Below are 20,240 nucleotides of genomic sequence, written 5' to 3'. Positions count from 1 at the left end.
AAAACAGAATGAATAGCATTCATGCGCAGGAGCGTTTATACTTGAACTCAGAAAAAAAAAAAGAGAAGCTGCAGTGTGGCCGGAAAGGTGAAGCAGTATTAGTGATAGCCAATTATGCGACAATTACACGAAGGAAGATTACACCACTGAGAGGACTCAGGCTGCGAAACTGAAATGTCTCCTACTATGAGGTCTTGTATATACACATATAACGCCGTCATTTCAGTGCTCAATTCTTCATGGTCACACGAAGTTTCTTCAAGTGCAAACGAATATATATATATATATATATATATATATATATATATATATATATATATATATATATATATATATATATATATATATATTGTAGTGGGTAACATGCATGTGGCGCTGTGCGGACTGCCACCGCTGCGGCGCGAGACCCGAGCTCGGGCTGCTGATGCGAACGGCTAGGACTCGCGATCAAGAGCTACTTGCGATCCCTCGTACGAGCTGCAATAAACCCCCTTACATTTGGTGGAGCTGCGGGGTCGACCTCGGAAACTGGAACTCCGAAGCCGGACGCTACCGACTGCTGCGACCATGCCTGACGAAACCACCCAGGAACATGCACCACAGCCTCCGGCGGTCATCGTTTCCGGTGTGTTGCGCCAGCGTGATCCTGCCATCTTTAGCGGCACCGATGATCATGACGTGGAGGATTGGTTGTCATCTTACGAACGGGTGAGCCAACATAACAAGTGGGACGACGTCACCAAGTTGCACAACGTGTTGTTTTACTTAACCGGCGTCGCGAACCTCTGGTTCCGAAACCACGAGCACGATTTCGCAACATGGAGCACATTCAAAACAAGTTTCGCTGAAGTGTTCGGGCGCCCCGCTGTGCGCAAGCTTCGCGCAGAACAACGCTTACGGGGGCGTGCGCAACATCACGGTGAAACTTTCACAAGTTACATCGAAGATGTCATTGACCTGTGTAAGCGCGTGAATCCGTCAATGTCAGAACAGGACAAGATAAAACACATTATGAAAGGCATTGATGAGGACGCCTTTCAGATGTTGTTAGCGAAGGATCCGCGTACCGTGGCCGAAGTTATCAATTTGTGCCAAAGTTTTGACGAGCTACGGAAACAACGCATCTTAGCTCGGCGCCCACCGCCTACGGAAGATTCGCTAGCAGCATTAATTATTGGCGACAACCACACAACTTTGCTGACGCAAATAAAAGAATTTGTGCGCGAGGAGGTCGCACGACAGCTCTCGATTTTGCCGACCACGGAGAAGCCTTCTCAATGTTTGACTCCAGCGCTCCGACAGATAATTCAAGAGCAAGTGACCGAAGCTCTTCCACCTCCGTGTCAGCCGGCTCCCGTGGCCGCGCCTCTGACGTATGCTGAAGCCGTTGCGCGGGCGCCTCGTCTACAGGGGTTCTCTCCTCCGCCTTCAGCGCCTCGCCCGCCGGTGTTCTCTCCTCCGCCTTCGCCTCGCCAGCCGGCGGATCCCTTTTTCAGTGCACAGCAGCAGGGTCCAAATCCTTGGCGCACTGCTGACAACCGCCCAATATGCTATGCCTGCGGTACCCCGGGTCATGTAGTGCGCTTCTGCCGCCGGCGCTTGCCGGCCTTCGTGGGCACCCCGCGACGACCCAGCTCCGACTTCCGACCTTTCCGTATGCCTTCACGACCACCACCAGAAGTCTACGCTGCTGATGACATACCGGCACCGCAGTCACAGCTCTACGGCACTCGTCGCTCGCCTTCCCCTCGTCGGCGCTCACTCTCACCCAGGCGTCGTAGACCCAGTGCCAGTACTGCTGAGGCGGAAAACTGATTTCCGCAGTTCCTGAGGCACGAACTGCGTCATCGTCGGAACATCAAAGTCCTCGTTTTTCCCCCGCTAACGTTATTGAAGTGTGCGTTGATGGCATCAAATCCCTTGCGCTCGTCGATACAGGTGCTGCTGTATCCGTGATTAGCGAGAAGCTTTGTCGTGCATTGCGGAAAGTGACCATGAAGCCTTCGATTCCATTGCTTAGAACAGCCAGTGCGCAACAAGTACAGCCAGTCGCTATGTGCACTGCCAGAGTGCTGATTCGAGACATTTTGTATTCCATTGATTTCTTTGTGTTAACTTGTTGCTCCCACGATGTCATTCTCGGTTGGGATTTTCTGTCGCGCCATCATGCCGTCATCGACTGTGCACGTGCTGAGGTTCAGTTCTCCGTTCTGTGCGATTTGCCATCTCGCGACTTTCTAGTTCACGATCTTAGCAGGATCTGTGTAGCTTCAGATACTGACCTTCCTCCTCACAGTGCTGTATTTTTCCCTCTTTCATGTGCATCGCTTGCCGAAGCGACGGTCATGTTTACACCCGCTGCCGTCTTCATTCGCCGCCAGCCTATATTGTTGCCTTTCGCCCTCCTCACGGTTCACCATGGTGCTGCAGAAATACTGATTTCTAACCCAAATTCGTACACTTTGGCTTTGCACTGTGGCGAGACTATTGGTACCATCGAGTCTGTGGACGCTGACGCTATTGTGCATTTCCCCATGGCCGACGACGTCGATACTGCCAACGTAACAGCACTGACGCCCCATGTGCCATCTAACCGAGTCCCACCGGATGTTTTTTGTCGCTCCATTGCCGATGACCTCGAGCCGACACAACGTGAGCGGCTAATTACTCTTTTAAATGAGTTTCACGCGTCTTTTGACTGGAACCAAGCATCGTTAGGCAGCACAAGTACCGTCTCTCACCACATTGATACGGGACATCACGCACCATTACGCCAGCGTCCGTACCGCGTGTCATCCACCGAGCGTCGTGTCATCACCGAGCAAGTTGAAGACCTTCTTGACCGTGGTGTTATCAAGCCATCGTGCAGCCCTTGGTCATCGCCCGTAGTACTCGTTAAGAAAAAAAATGGCTCGATTCGTTTCTGTGTGGACTATCGTCGCCTCAACAAGATTACACGAAAAGATGTCTATCCTCTACCGCGCATAGATGACGCCCTGGATTGTCTACATGGTGCTGAATTCTTTTCTTCTTTGGACTTGCGATCGGGCTATTGGCAAGTGCCAGTGGATGAATCCGACCGCCCGAAAACAGCTTTCATTACGCCTGATGGCCTGTATGAGTTTACAGTAATGCCATTCGGCCTCTGCAATGCGCCCGCGACATTCGAAAGAATGATGGACAATATTCTGCGAGGCCTCAAATGGAAGACGTGCCTGTGTTATTTAGACGACGTGGTAGTTTTCTCCCCTGATTTCACCACTCACCTCTCTCGTCTACGCGAAGTCCTTACTTGTCTTGCCACCGCCGGCCTTCAACTTAACTTGAAAAAGTGCCGCTTCGGCGCCCGACAGCTGACCATACTTGGCCATGTCGTTTCCAAAGACGGCGTCCTTCCCGACCCTGACAAACTTCGTGCTGTCGCAGAATTTCCGCGGCCGACTACACTGAAAGAGCTCCGAAGTTTTATCGGCCTTTGCTCGTATTTTCGACGCTTTGTACGCAATTTTGCCTGCATCATCGCTCCTCTGACGAAGCTCCTGGCTGGCCCAGGTGACCTTCGCGATTGGACTCCGGCATGTGACCAAGCCTTCACCACTTTGCGTCGTCTGCTTACCTCACCACCTGTTCTACGCCACTATGACCCGACTGCACCGACCGAAGTTCATACAGACGCCAGTGGCGTTGGTCTTGGAGCCGTCCTTGCGCAACGCAAGCCTGGTTTTCCGGAATATGTGGTTGCATATGCGAGTCGTGCCCTCACGAAGGCAGAAACCAATTATTCTGTCACAGAAAAAGAATGTTTGGCTATAGTTTGGGCGTTAAACAAATTTCGCCCTTACTTGTATGGCCATCCGTTCGATGTTGTGACAGACCACCACGCGCTCTGCTGGCTTGCGTCACTGAAAGACCCGTCAGGCCGTCTTGGACGTTGGGCTCTTCGGCTCCAAGAATTTAACATTCGCGTCATCTATCGATCCGGGCGCCAACATTCTGATGCCGATGCACTCTCCCGATCACCCATGAGATCCGACGAAACGCCACCCTCACCCGTAGAGTGCCCGGTTGCTACACTTGCTGTTACTGACATGCCGTCTGAACAAAGGAAAGACCCGTGGATTGTGTCTCTCATTGACATTCTTCACAGTTCTTCAAAGGCTACATGCCCTCGAGCCCTTCGTCGCCAAGCCACCCATTTCGTGCTACGGGACGCCATCTTGTACCGCCGAAACTATCAGCCGGACGGTCGCAAATGGCTGCTAGTAATCCCTCGCCATTTGCTCTCCGACATATGCACGTATTTCCACGCCGACCCCCAACAAGCTCATGCTGGCGTCCTGAAAACCTACGAGCGGCTCCGCCAGCGCTACTACTGGCGCGGCATGTATTCTTATGTCCGCAAATACATTCGGTCATGTGTAGCCTGTCAGCGACGCAAGACATCTCCTCATACGACTGGCCCTCTGCAACCTTTGCCGTGTCCTGCACGTCCTTTTGATCGGGTTGGCATTGACCTCTATGGGCCTCTTCCATCCACTGCTAAAGGAAATCGTTGGATAATTGTTGCAGTAGACCACCTCACAAGATATGCCGAAACCGCTGCACTTGCTTCGGCTGCTGCTCGCGACGTCGCCGCATTCATGTTACGGCATTTCATCTTACGGCATGGCGCACCGCGAGAACTGCTCAGCGACCGAGGCCGTGTCTTCTTGTCCGAAGTTATTAATGAGCTACTCGCCGCTTGCCGCACTATTCACCGCACCACTACGGCGTATCACCCACAGACTAACGGTCTCACGGAACGGTTCAACCGCACTCTGGGTGACATGCTCACCATGTATGTTGCGTCTGATCATTCCAATTGGGACAATGTCCTCCCTTTTGTGACGTACGCGTATAACACCGCCGTTCAGGCTACCACAGGCTTCTCCCCATTTTTCCTTCTTTATGGACGTGAACCATCCACTACCCTCGACACCATACTACCATATCATCCGGATGCCTCTGAATTCACCCCTCTTTCCGAAGTTGCTCGCCATGCTGAAGAGTGCCGCCAACTGGCTCGCTCGTTCACGTCGGATACCCAAGGTATCCACAAAGATCGCCGCGACAACGGGCAGCCCACACAGTCCTTCGCCGTGGACTCTCACGTCTGGCTTCAGCTGCCCTTCCAATCTCCAGGCATTAGCCCAAAGCTTGCTCCAAAATATCAGGGTCCGTACCGGATCGTCGCGTGTACATCGCCGGTGAATTATGTGGTGGAACCGGTGACGCCATCTTCGGACAAACGCCGCCGTGGCCGCGAGACGGTTCACGTCAGTCGTCTGAAGCCGTACCACGACCCCCTTATCGTGTCATCACCTTAGGTCGCCAGGATGGCTCCTCTTCGCGGCGGGGGCAATTGTAGTGGGTAACATGCATGTGGCGCTGTGCGGACTGCCACCGCTGCGGCGCGAGACCCGAGCTCGGGCTGCTGATGCGAACGGCTAGGACTCGCGATCAAGAGCTACTTGCGATCCCTCGTACGAGCTGCAATAAACCCCCTTACAATATATATAAATGGGGTTCGGAAACCTGGTCGCCCCCCCCCCCCCCCCCCCGGAAAAAATGATCTCTCCACCTATGCTTCGTGTTATCAAGCGAAAGCACTGAATAGTGCATAATTATCCCTTTTCGGTCTGTTTTCTCACACAGCAAACAACCACCACCGTAATGCAGATCAGTTGGCAAAGTTATTTGGCCTTCCCATTGATGCAACGTCCTGTTAGTTTCCTTTAATGTGCAGAAGCCGTTGGTAGGAGGCATAGACGAAAGCGTGCGAATGGAGTCGCGACCAGAGCTATATTTTTTTATGCAGTAAATATTATCTCATTATTTTTTCACAGAAAGGTGTAACTTGCAGAGAGTTCAGCTTTTTTTTTTATTCAACCTGTGCGCTTTCTCAGGTCAACACTGCCTCTCACTCAGCAGCAGCTGTATTTTGCAGCCTTTTGGATATTTGACCGGCAACGTTTCAGCGCCGTGTTAACCTGAATTTCGGCTCTTTTTCTTCTTTTTAACATATATCTCGACACTACTGTGCTGACATGTTCCATATTGGGGCGTACTGTTTATATCGCGGCGCACACTGACCTGATTATCTCGTTGCAAAGCTAATTGGTGGCCTTGCAATAGGAGTGCGTGGTAAGGGCCGATTTATGATCGAGTCGCACGCCACAACACCCACCTGCCCACACGCATATGGCCGGGTAAAAATTTGCACATTTCGCAGACGGGTACACATATTTAGGTTTACACTGCATGTGCGAGCCCAGTGTATACGAAAATTTGTGAGTGCGCGAAATTGCAGTTTTCCGCACGACCACATGCGTGCGGCATGCGGGCGGTGTCAAGGCTCAAGCGTAAATTGGTCTTTAATTAACCGGCCCTAATGCCACGATAAATCTGTGTAATTGGTGCGCAACTTCCACAGTACTCTGCTATCACACCAGTGAGGTGGTGTAGCGCAAGCAAATTTTCTCGAATTGTGTTGACGTCGCTGCATGCTCGCGTAGTCGAGTAGAACCTTTAAAAAGATTGCTTCTAACAGTTTACGAACACATTTCTTTAAACATTTAGTAGCACTCCGTCAACAATTAGGCACCGCTTTGGATTGGAACTGTGAATTAAAACAAGGAGCTTGATCCCTGTTTATGTTACATATCAGCATTAATGTGTGTTAGAAAAATTTATCAACACTCTCAAGTTACTTCCCATTCGGAATATTTTTCGGAAAACAGTGCCAGCTGGGGACGTACTGAGGATAGATGTCCTTCAGAAGAAACATATTTTGATGATAAATAGTACAACATTCTTTTAACAAAAGTAGCGAGGCTTCTGACGGAGTACTGAAGTTCTTATTTAGACAAAAGCTAGAAGAAGATATGTTAACGGTGCACTTAAAATTTACTTTGTACAAAAGTAAGAACGAAGTATTTTTACAGTGTATGAACAAGTGTTACTGGAATGTAAATGTTAGAAAAGTAAATAGAAAGTTGGTATACATTCTAAATAGTGTTAATAGGCATTTTTGTAAGAGTAGGTTTCTGATTATATGCTGCATTCAATCATACCACGAGACGGACCACCTCGCGTGATAATAATTGACCGTGGTGGCCAATTCATTGCCGGTATCGGGGAAGAATTACTGCATTCGCGTGCCTTCAAGTTCGCGCACTGAATAGCTTATCATCCACAAACAAATGGCCTCACAGGGCGCAGAAACCGAACATTGATCAACATCTTATCACTGTACATCACTTCGGACCTGAAGAACTGGCATGAAGTATTACCGTTTGTGGCGGACGCTTTCAGCTCTGCGAACCACGAAACGACCAGTTTCAGCCCTTTCTTCCTTCTTTACGCGCGCACAACGATGAACACTGTTTTCTTTTGTCATCCATGACGATTTGTCTATCGCGGAGACATTGTGTCATGCTGAAGAGGCTCGTCGACTTGCGCGCTTAGGCAAATCGGCTACGCAAGGCCACTCTAAAATACGGTACGACAGTAAACACCAGCATGTTCCCCTAGAGTCACTGGAAAAAATTTCAGAGTACCGCAAAGGTCGTAATTTCACTGGCAACACTGAGCAGCCACCGCCATATACCTTCCAAGCCGACTGCGTCGCGGGAAGGCCTCCGTGTTGGAAGAGCTTGATATTCGGGGACACATCGGGTTCAGCGTTTACTGAAGTACAAATACTTTGTGCCCAGAGATAATGGTTGCTAAGAACGAAAATAAAATGTTATGTTGTGCGAAGTAATGCAGCCGGTGGTTGTTTTGCACGCCGACCATGTTTACTGCTGGAACTGCTACGATTGTGGGCAGCAGCTTAGCGCTTCTATTGGGAGATTATGCACGCGTTTTTTTCCCCCTTCCGCGGAGCGAGCTACGAAGGAAACATTTCGTCACTTCGAGACGGAATGACGCAAGCTTGTGCTTTTGGGCATGAACATCGTGAACCGCCGTCGGCTTCTATTGAAGGTTTCCAAGCAGGACGAAACTAACACCGGACAGTGTCACAGGCACGTACGTTCATTCTATAATTTCACAGGCTAAATCGGATACATCTAATTTAGTTTGTAAACGGATACCGCTCGTTCTCGATTCTGCAGGGCGACTTTGTCCGCCGTATACGCACGACACACTGCGACTGCCGTGTGCGCACCGGTGTTTGGCCGTGATCGTGAGACGATCTGTGCACAGCAGGCGTAAAAACCAACTTCGATGACCATTTTGCGCACTAAATCTTGTGGAAGGCCAATATGAGCCACTTGCATGATTACAGCAACCTATATGTACTTCTGTACACTGATAATGAGTGAGAGGTTGCTACATTGCGATTTATGAACGTGGCTGTCTAGCGCGTTCATGAGCGGCTACTCATCTCAACTTATTTATGACTGTTTTCTTAAACTGCCAAGATTTGCTGCCTGTGAAAAAAAAAACAGGAGCGCCTGCTGGTGACGCAGCACTTTTTTTTCTAAGTTACATAGGCGATGTATAAAATTCTTGTACTTTTAGAGCGGCTTATGTAACATGCATAGTGACAGAGTGAAACTAAAGCTACTGGGTGTTCTGCTTTGTATTTCTTGTTATGCTTCAAGCACAACATTATTTCGATATGCACCGTTGCATTTCAACATAAAACATAATATGTATGCTGACTTCAGTTCATTGCATGTGCTCGGCTTACAAGCTCGAAATTTGAAGCATGTGTTGTGAACATCACCTGGCCATTGCTTTCATGCTCGAAATCCATATGTATAAAGGAGCAAAGAATAAGTGGAAAAAAGGAGGTATCATGGGCCTCGTATTGACCATGTTTTTATTGACTGCGATCGTCACGATCTGCGAAAAACAAGTGCCACATGGGTCGAGTGACTCGAGGCGCGAGCGCGCTCACGTGCGTGGAGAAATCATGCGAGTACGTGGTGCACGTGAGGACACGGAATTCTCGCAAGACAAGTGTGCCTTCGCGTGCCACGAGCACGGAATAACCGCGTGTGTTGAGCAACAAACGCGTACACGTGTACCCGCGTCAAGCGTGCAAGACGCGAACGATTTCTGCAATGAACTCATATTTTCTTAGCGTGGCTAACACCGCGTGCACTTCGCTTAAGTATCTTCTAAAACATTGCTGAAGAACACAAGCAAGGTGTACTTAGACCTCGCACACGCAGGTGTTTTTTGTAGGCTTGAAGCTCTCCCGGCCGATTCTGTGTAACCACGCAGAACGACGCTCTTGGTCATTTTTCCCGGTCGGAATCTAGAAAAAAGTCTTTCCAGACTCAGTTCGGTTGCTGCATGCGAAGGCGCAGCAGCCAGGCATGATTTTCTTGCAGTCAAATGCGAGTGCGACAATCGGAACACACACACACACAAAAAAAAGAACGTAGGGAACCTGCGCTGCCTGCGCTCTAACTCAGGCGGCCCGCCCGGCGCATGGAAGGTATATAGCACCCCAGAGGTCACATGGTACGGTTGGGCCAATGAACGCGCCGGCGGCGCGGGGAAAACGAATGCGGTACTCTGAAATTTTTTCCAGTGACTCTATGTTCCCCATGTTCGCGGCGACATAGTGTGGCTGCGGGCTGCAATACGCGGACGTGCCACAAGCCAAAAGCTACTTGCCGGCTATGCCGGGCCGTTCGTTATCCTCGATCGTCTACGTCAGGTGAACTAGACAATTGCGCGTCTCACTTCCAATGGCCGCTTTTCACGCAAGACTGAAGTGACGCATCTTGCCCGCCTGAAGCTGTTCACACGCAGGAAGTAGGAGTGACTCGCCCGGAGGGCTTCGTCTGAGAGAGGAGGAATGTTTCAAAGGGCAACTGCCAGTGTAAAACGCCTGAAACGGGAGAAGAGAAAGAGGAGGACGGCGTCGCTCCTATGATTTACATGGTCTTTGTGGCTAGGTGATCATTAAAAAAAATGGAGGACGCTTAAGCTTCGCCTACAATAGTGGAACGCGATAGAATTATTGCACACTGTTCACACCGTCCACTGATTCGCTCAGCGTGCTCTTGAGTCACACAAAGACATAGTTTTTATATACAACTTTTCTAAGTCCACAGCACAACTTTTTTCTAATTATTTGTTCTAACAAGTGCTTGTCACAATCTACATAACCGCACTCTGTTGTGCACACTACAACGTTCCTTGCTTATTAAACGCAAGAATATTGGGGCATCCTCGCACCGGTCCCCGCCCGGCCCCAATGCGCTCAAACGAGACGAAGCGGAGAAGCGGGTGAGCGGCGCGCTGCCTGTCGAGGCAGCGCCGTACATTGCGAGGAGGGGATCTTCTGTGTTTGCCGCAAGATGGCTCTGCGTGTGCGCCAAGCGCAGAAGAAATGCAGCGGACACGTACTTCGCTACTCATTTAACTGCGACTTCTGTAATATACATACTCATAATTACCGATATACACCGCAGTATACCTTTCTACGGCACACTTCTAAGGCAACACCGCATTCACTAGAAGCGATTTCGCCTCGCTTTGAACCATCGAACTCATGGCTGAGGATTCCGCGTTTGGCTTTTGAGGAGGACGGACGCATGATGGCTCGCTCCGTGCGAGGTTCTTTGGCGGCCGCCGTTGGCCGCGGTGACAGCTTTTCTTCTGCACCCTCGGATTATAGGATTTTGCTGTCAACATTGCCTTAAGGCGAGAGCATGCAACAGTGCGTTTTTATTGCAAGGTGAGCTGGCAAGAAGACCATATCGGCTGGAAGATTTTCGAGAGCCATTGGAGAAAGCTGGTATCATCAAGAACAGCACGGGTATAGGAGCCTTCCAGATGAATCACATCTGCCTAGTCAAGTTGCGCAGCAAGGCGGACAAGGATGCTCTGTTGAAAACGGGTGGACTTCAGGTCAAGGGCGGCTTCTGCGCTGTCATTGACCCCGTCCAACAAGACGTCACCGTGAAAGTGCACTGGGTCGACTTTGCTGTCGAAAGTGAGAGCTTTCGGCAACGGTTGAGCAGCTTTGGTAGCGTCCTTGACGTGTCGAACGACAACTGATCCGTCGCCTGTTTTGAACATGCGACATCCGCGACGAGAGTCGTGCGAATGAGACTTAAGGAAGGTGTTGAGCTTGATGACCTGCCTCATCTTTTCAAGTTGGGAAGTGGCACCGTCTTCCTTGTGGCCCCGGGCCGGTCCCCGCTATGTTTGAGGTGCCGCAGGCAAGGACACATTCGACGGGACTGCCAGACACCACGTTGTGGTGTGTGCCGGGTGTTCGGACACGAAAGCAATGATTGTGCAAGGAGCTACGCTAGAGTAACTAAAACGGTTCTCCCAACAGAAGAGGTACAAGAGAACATAATGGACGCGGAGGAGGGCGAAAGGTCTGCCCCGAACAGCAACACCAAGGAGCGCGAAGACATGGCCCGGGAGACTGACGCCGAGAAAACTGGAGGGACGACACCTGACAGACGGGACTTGACGAAGGCAACTGAGGAACGTGCCAAAATAGGCTGCACGCAAGAGTCACTTCCCTTAAGTCAAGCAAGTGAAGAGGAAGACATGAGCGACAGCACCGAGATCAATACGGCTGAAGATCAAGCAGACAGTACACGGCTGACCGCGGCACACGGGAAGCGTCCCAGAACAGGCATTCCGAAGTTGACGGAGGACAGCACCGACCGCAAGGTCAAACGCCTGGAGCGTCAGTGGCACCGCGTTGCTGGCGCCAAGGGTAAAAAATATGTCCCCGAAGTCCGGTCGGCGTCATCGTCGCCAGTTCGGGGTCAGGGACGCGATAAGTAATACCCCGGTATTCCCACTGCAGGTGCAAGCGTTGTACTGGTAGTTCGCGCTTACAATCTCCATGATTAGTATACCTGCACCATTACGCGTCGGTACGCTCAATGTACGAGGTCTAGGGGCTAGTCGCTAGCAATATGAAGTCAAACGCATAATGCAAGAAAGAGACCTAGATTTGCTTGCGGTCCAGGAGGCGAAAGTTAGCAGAGAGGAGCCGACCGAAGGCTTGGTAGAAATTTTCTTTAAGGTACAATGTATGCGTGAGCCATGTGGTGGGAACATCAGCCGGGTGTATGTTGTTTGTTAAACATTCAATTGGCATTGTCGTAGCAACGGTTACAATTTGCTTGCAAGGACGCTTTATTTTGTGCAATCTTTCTTACGGGGAAGCGAAATTTAGATTTATTTGTGTCTATGCACCTGCAAAGCCGCTTGAAAGATATTTGTTCTTTCGCGAATTTATATGTATTTTGATTGTGAGAGGTGTTTGATTGTGTTGGGTCACTACAATTGTGTCTTTAATCAGGAAGACCGTTCAACCACTGCTAGTGTAAATGATGAAAGTGCTGTGTATCCTAAAGAATGCGTGAGCGAATTCTCTTTAAATGATGTGGCAGAGTTCGCAAGGGGTGGAAGTAGCCAGCACTTCACACACTTTCAAGGCACCAGCCATGCACGACTAGATCGAGTGTATGTGTGTTCGGAGATTGCGCCTTTGTGTCAGAACTACGATGTTGATGCTGTATCTTTCAGTGATCATTGTCTAGTGACCTTCGAGATCGGCCAAAAGCAAAAAAGCAAACTTGACGGGGAAAGATGGAAATTGAATTCCAAGCTTATCAAGGATGACGTGTTTATAGATAAAACAAAAAAAGAAATACATCAATTTTTTTAATGACACACTACGCAGTGCCGCAGAGAAATAGGAGTTATTTAAACAAAGGGTAAAATTGAACGCAATAGAAAGAGGTGGGCATATGAAGTATCAGGCTCAAAAACATGAACAGGGGCTGCGGCAGGAGCTCGAAGACTTGGTGCGAATCGATACAGCTAATCCGGGTTTGGTGACGCAAGAACTGTAAGTCATTAAAAGAAAAGTAGAAAACTTAGAGGAGGATAAATACAGAGGTGCAGTTATACGAGCACGAGCTGAAAAATATCTCGCGGGAGAAGTACCTACAAAGCGAGCTTTGTCAGATGAAAAGGCGTACGCTCGAGGAAATGAAAATTTGGAAATAGAATATAATGGTAAGATATTCAGAGAACAGAAAGTTATCATGACGGCATTTGAAAGTTACTATAAAGATTTGTTTGCTTGTCGTGAGCCAAAGGTGCCGAGCTACGAGGATGACTTTCTGGCAGAAATGCCGATACTATAAATGCCGATAGTATGGAAGAGATTGAGAGGGCTATTGAGGAACTAAGCTCGGGCAAATCTCCTGGTCCGGATGGGATTAGCGCGGCATTTTACGAGGCGTTCAAGACGGACATGGCAAGAGCATTGCATGAAGTCTTTTCAGAGGCACTCGAGTGGGGGACTTAACCTCCGTCGTTCAATCGTGCGCACACAGTACTAATCCCAAAAGGCAAAGATAAAAACATACTACGTAAGGTAACGGGATACAGGCCAATTACGTTGACTAATGTTGACTACAAGGTTTTCATGAAAGTTCTTGCAGGAAGGCTGCAAGGAGTTGTACGGAAGTTAGTTGGGCCGCATCAGACATGCGGCATCAAAGGTAGGAAAATATTTACAAATATTGATACAGCTAGAAGCATTTTAGAATATTGCGATAGCGCTCTCCTCAAGGTAGCGATGCTGCAAATAGATCTAGCTAAGGCTCTTGATATGGTACCGCATAGTGTTCTCTTTTTATTAATTAAATAGGGCTTGGTTCCGTCGTATTTAAAGGCATCCAAATGGCATATCAAAGCTCATGTACCAATTTAATTGGTAATGGTGAACTATCCCAACGCATACAAGTACTCTCGTCCGTTCGACAGGGTTGTCCGTTAAGTCCTTTACTTTTTGCATTATTTTTGGAGTCGCTCTGTAGAAAAATAGTTACTAGTACAGAAATCAGGGGGTTTAAGATACAGTCCTGTGAAGTACGTGTTCTAGCTTATGCCGATGACGTTGCCCAATTTGCTGCAGATAGGGAGAGTGTTAGCTCATTATTAAGAATTACTGAATGGTCTTGCGAGAAAAGCGGCAGCGAAATCAATAAGCAAAAGAGTATTGGTCTCTCGCATGGCCATTGGAATGCTACGCCCTGTGTTTTTGAATATATTCGGTGGCTCACGACACCTAGCACTTACCTGGGGGTACCTTTGGATGGGTATAGTGAGAACGAGTCACTCTAGCTCGAAAAAACGGAAAGAAATGCGTGCGATGGCCGAAGCATGGGGTGGCCGTGAATTGTCGATTTTTGCATGTGCCACTATTTGTAACGTTTTTCTCGTTGCGAAAAGTATGTACCTTCTGCAGGCACTGTATTTTACACGTAAGCACATTCAAAAATTTAACTGAATCTTTGCCACGTTTATTTGGTGTTCTACGTGGGAGCGAACATAAGGACAAATTTGTTTTGTCGAGTAACGAAATGTGGTCTCTCGGTGTGCCACTTGTTTCTTCAGCAAGTTGTATAACGTTTCATATTGATAAGAGACGAAAGAGACCCCTTTCTGTGTTTTTTTTTTCAAACCATGTTAACAGCTTCTATGCCTGATTTTTTTGGTTCTTCAGCCATTGGCCCTCATTAGACAATTTCAAGGTTCTTGCGTGAAGTTGTAATGTCGTATCGTTTCCTTAAGGCGAGATTTTCTTTTGAGTACATCTACAATGTAAAAAGAAAGCGTCTTATGAAAGATCTCATTGAAAGTGTGTTCCCTGTTCCATTGTATCGGTTAATTTTTCAAGAAGGGCCTGGGCAAGACGTACTTAAAAGGGTTAAAAATATGTGTATACCGGCAAACGTTAAAACATTCTTCTTCAAGCTTCACACGGGAACCTTGCCTGGTAAAACGTGGCTAGAGGAAAGAGGGATTTATGTGCGATGGGGAAGAAGATGCTTTCTGTGCTACAAAGGTGAAACAATTGAACATGTTTTCATTGATTGTAATAATGCCATATTGTTTTGGGATATATTACAGAGAACCTACTCCTCAATCCACATAGCATTCGTTTTTCACCCCTTGAACCCGATTTTGAACATATGGACATTATCATTTTACTTGGACTGCACGCAGTCTGGCGTAGTCTGTTGGCATATAGACGTTGTGGTGTTAAAGGCCGATCTGTGTATGAATATTCTGTGGGAATTGTTGTGAAGGTACATGACGTGTACAACATTAATGACGGTGATGAAGCTGTGGTATCAATGCTTGATACTTTGACACATATAAAACGAATATGATCTATAATCACCAACACTTTTGAGGCTTGTAGCCAAGCTGGAAATAAAGAAAAAAAGAACTCATGGCTGAGTGGTAGCGTCTCCGTCTCACACTCCTGAAACCCTGGTTTGATTCCCACCCAGCCCATCTTGGAAGTTATTTTTATTTATGAATTGCCTTCCGGGTTATTTTGCTCACGGCCAACGCTGCCAACGCCGACGACACCGGATTTTCTGCGACACGATCTCTTTAACGTTGTGGGGTTAAAATTCCCTTTACCGTCTCCGGAGACCGTAACAATATTCTGCTAGCAGCCAGACGAATCGCACAGAAATACTTTACCGACAGTTCTCACTAACTAGCCAGTCATAGTTCCTTAACACTCTCCGGAGACCATAACAATGTTTTGCTAGCAGCCAGCAGAATTGCATGAAAAAAAGTTGCCAACAGTTCTCACTGACTAGTCAGCCATGGTTACGTGACTAATGCAGGTAGAGTAAGCTACAGGAAAGTTTGTAGTACCTTTGTAGATCCACCCTAGTTCTTTATGTGATTGGTTACACCAGTTTTGGCGTTTTCCTTCAGTTTATTGCCAACAAAACTTATTACTAGTGTCAGCATAATGGCTCCTGGGATGTGCTTTGGTTTCTATCCTCTCGTTGATCCTGCCGGCAGTCAGTGCCGAACAGTGTTCCCTAAACTGACTTGTGCCTCCAAATTGTGCCCAGAAATTATTTCTCTGGTGATCTTACGCCTGATTGTAAGCGCACTACTGCCAATTATTTGGGGGTGAAGGATATTAGATGCTTGAAGGGTCCATCCGGTCGATCTTTATTTCGCAAAGGCCACGGTTCCACTCGTTACCAGGACCGTTTTCAGCTGCACTGGCAGAATATGGAAAGACGTGCCATGCCCTTTCTTTTTTTTTGCATGTTCATGGCCACGCGGTGCACATGTGTTGCGCCTGAGAACGCACTGCTATCACAGTGGGCACGGTGGCATCGCAGAAGCCATGTCACCTGTAACTCGTCTTCTGTTCCTTGAACAGGTGCTGTTGATCTGCGTATCTTGCCATGAGCATGCATACAACACGCGCATCGTTGGATCTGTTCCTGATATGGCCGTCCTCGACTGGAAAGTGCCTGTCAGTGACACCCTCGGCACCAGAGGCTATGGAAGCATCACGGGAACTTCGTCCTGTCCTATAAAGGCAGCGGATTCAGCAGCCTGCATCAGTGGGCACGGTGGCACCGCAGAAGCCATTTCACCTGTAACTAGTCTTCTGTTCCTTGAACAGGTGCTGTTGATCTGCGCATCTTGCCATGAGAATGCATACAACACGCGCATCCTTGAATCTGTTCCTGATACGGCCGTCTTCGACTGGGAAGTGCCTGTCAGCGACACCCTCGGCACCAGAGACTATGGAAGCATCACGGGAACTTCGTCCTGTCCTATATAGGCAGCGGATTCAGCAGCCTGCATCAGTGGGCATGTTGGCACCGCAGAAGCCATGTCACCTGTAGCTCGTCTTCCGTTCCTTGAACATGTTGGTTTCTATTCGTATTATGGTTACAAGAATGACAATCGCTTCATTGTAGTGCTGCCTTGCCCAAAAGTGCTTTATTTGTCATTCGCTTCTCTGTGTCTGTTGTTATCTGGTGACATTGAGACGAATCCAGGTCCTAACATAACCACGCTCTTGAAAGAACTGCTTGACGGGCAACAAGCCATCAAAACGGATTTAGCCGCCTTGAGCGAGAGAATAAAACAAGTTGAGAAGACGGTGCAGGCTGTCGGGGACCGAGCCAAAGTGATAGCTGAGTTGACTAAGAAAAACGAAACCCTGAACGCGTCTGTAAGAACGCTGCACGATAGGCTTGTGTCATTGGAAGACAGAAGCCGACGAAATAACTTCATCGTTTTCGGAATTCCGGGGGGCGAAAAAGAAACAACAGAAGAACTATCTACAAAAGTGGTTACCGATTTATTTCACAAACAGCTGAACGCAACTCTACACACAAGTGAACGAATACATAGGATCGGGAAACGGCAGAGCAAACAGCCGTGACCTGTTATTCTAAAGCTTTACGATTCCAGAGAAAAGTCAAAACTATACAAAAACTGTAAAAAACTAAAGGGAACTGGCACATCCATTGCTGATGACTACAGCAAGGAAACAGTTACCAAAAGCAAGCTTCTTTGGAATTCTGCGCAGGATGAACGAAAACAACGACAGCGCGTGCGTCTTGGCTATGATAAAATGTTCATCGATGGTGATATGTACAGTTGGGACGACGAAAAAAACCGTCGAGTCAAGCTCAGGCGCAATAAGAGCACTTTATCAGCTGTAAGCGAGGACGGACCGAAAAAGAGAGGGTATCATGAATTTCGTCTAGTCAATTTTAATGCTAGAAGTATCGTGAATAAGACTACAGGCTTAGAGTACAGTTTAGTGAATTATGATCCGGGCGTTGTTACGATCACAGAGACATGGTTGCGTTCAAAAATTCAAGATAATGAGATAATACCCTCGGGGTCGACAGTCTCGAGGAGGCGGCATTGCAATAATAATGAAAGAAAACATTGAATTCAAAACACTAAACGGTATCCCAGGACGCGAAAGTCTTTGGTGTGAAATGAATACTGGAACGTCACGAGTCCTTCTCGGTACAACTTACCGACCCCCAAACTCACCTCTTTCATTCTTAGAGTCGATACAGAGTTACAGAGAAGCAAACAAAAAGCGGCAGTGCCGACTACTCCCAACCAGTGACTTCAATTCACCTGCAATTAACTGGGACACGTTCGCAACAGAATTGCGGGACCAGGCACACTGCGATTTGCTCCTTGACATTGCATTCACCCATGACCTTTCACAAATTGTTCGTCAATGTAGGCGAAATTCAGGGGAAAGTCCATCTATCCTGGATCTGGTATTCCTTGATGGGCGCTTCGACCAGTTTGAAGTGTCGGTTGAGGAGGGTATCTCAGACCATGAAGTTGTCTTCGTTCAGATAGCACATAAGGAAAAAAAGTCAAAATATAAAGAGGCGGTTACATATGTTACAATTTTTTCGGAAGCTGATGACACCAGTATCATTGACTACTTGTCATTTGCACAATGCGTTGGCGGGCTAGTTGGTGGGAATCCATGAATACATTGTTTAGCGCAAAACAACAGACACAAGAAAGACGACATGGTATTCACATGGAATGACGACATGGTATTGATTCTCAAAGTGATATCAATACCATGTGGCAATCGTTCAAGCATATTATTTTCCATTGCATTAAGAAATTTGTGCCGGTTCGTAAAAGAAAAAACTGAACGGAACCCTTGGATCAACAGGGAAATCATCCAACTAAAACATCGAATAAGCCGCCAGAGACGGAAAGTAACAAAAGACCACGCAAAAATAACTGAGTTGTCTGCACAACTGCGTTCTATGATCACTGAAGCCAGAAGTAAATATTACAAGGAAACATTGACAGATTTCCTGAGGTCGTCTCCCGATAAATTTTGGCGTCACATGTCAAAAAAGGACAACGAGTCGCATAGCATTGTAGTTGATAACACTGTAGTTACTGATCCTGATGTGATTGCTTCTTCTTACAACGAGGTCTTCCAGTGTGTGTTTTCTGCTCCATCACAATCCAGTACGGAATCCATACTCTCCCCATCGCTTCGCTCGGAAGAGATGCCAGACGTTGAAGTCTCGTATGAGGGAATTGTAGTTCTTCTACTAAACATTGACGTCGACAAATCGGTAGGCCCCGATGACATACCCAACGCATTTCTGCGCAGGTATGCGGAATGGGTTGCGCATTACTTAAAAATTATGCTTGACGCATCACTTGCGCAAGGCCGAGTCCATGACCACTGGCTTACGGCAAAGGTTATACCTGTGCACAAATCTGGAGATAGACAGGTAATTGAAAATTATCGTCCAATATCGCTGACCTGCGTTTGCTGCAAGCTCCTAGAAGATGTTGTAGCAAAGTCAATTTACACGTACATCGAAAATGCGAACTCATTCCTTCCCAACAAACACGGATTCCGACAGCGCCTTTCCGCAACGACGCAGCTTCTTGGAACAATCCATGACTTTGCCAGTGCATTAAACAATAAGAAACAGATAGATGCCATCCGTCTTCATCAGTCGAAAGCATTCGAGAGAGTGGTACATGCAGAATCGATTGTAAAACTGACTAATATGGGAATAAACGCGAAAATAGTAAAATGGATAACCGCGTACCTCCGCGGCAGAACCCAATACGTAGAAGTGGAACACATTAAATCAAAGCCGTTGAACGTAACATCTGGTGTCCCACAGCGGTCTGTCTTAGGTCCTGTACTATTTTTAGTATACATTAATGACATTTCCTCTGCAGTTGATGAAGGAATCGCGGTGCGACTTTTCGCCGATGATTGCTTACTATACAAAGAAATTCATAGCACTGAAGATCAGAAATTGCTCAGTGACGCTCTTAGGGCTATAGAAAAATGGTGTGACAAATGGAAAATGAAAATAAATGAGAGTAAAACTGTTGTATTGCGCATAACGAACAAAATGAATGATATTTTTGACTTTAATTATACAGTGAATTCTTTGGTGCTTTCCACGGTTGACGTGCTGAAACACTTAGGCATACATACATCTGCGAATTTAAGCTGGTCGAACCACGTTACAAAAATATGCCAAACTGCGGAAAAGAAGCTTTGGTTCTTGCGACGGAAATTGCAGTTAGCCTCACAGTCAGTAAAACTAACAGCTTATTTAACGTACGTTCGACTAACGTTAGAATATGCCAGCATATTCTGGGACCCTTATAAGTCAGGGTTGAGAAACTGGAAAGAGTTCAACGTCGAGCAGCAAGGTTTATTCTATCGCGCTATTCTGGCACAGATTGAGTCTCCGAAATGCTCTGTTTGCTGAACTTGCCTACGCTCGCTGAACGCAGGCGCATAGCTCGGTTAAAGTTCTTTTTTCTTCTCACAAAAAACACATTCAACATCAACAGCGAACAGT

This window comes from Dermacentor andersoni, chromosome 9 (assembly GCF_023375885.2).
Source record: "Dermacentor andersoni chromosome 9, qqDerAnde1_hic_scaffold, whole genome shotgun sequence".
Classification (NCBI taxonomy): Eukaryota; Metazoa; Arthropoda; class Arachnida; order Ixodida; family Ixodidae; genus Dermacentor; species Dermacentor andersoni.
This window is presented reverse-complemented; position numbering follows the sequence as displayed.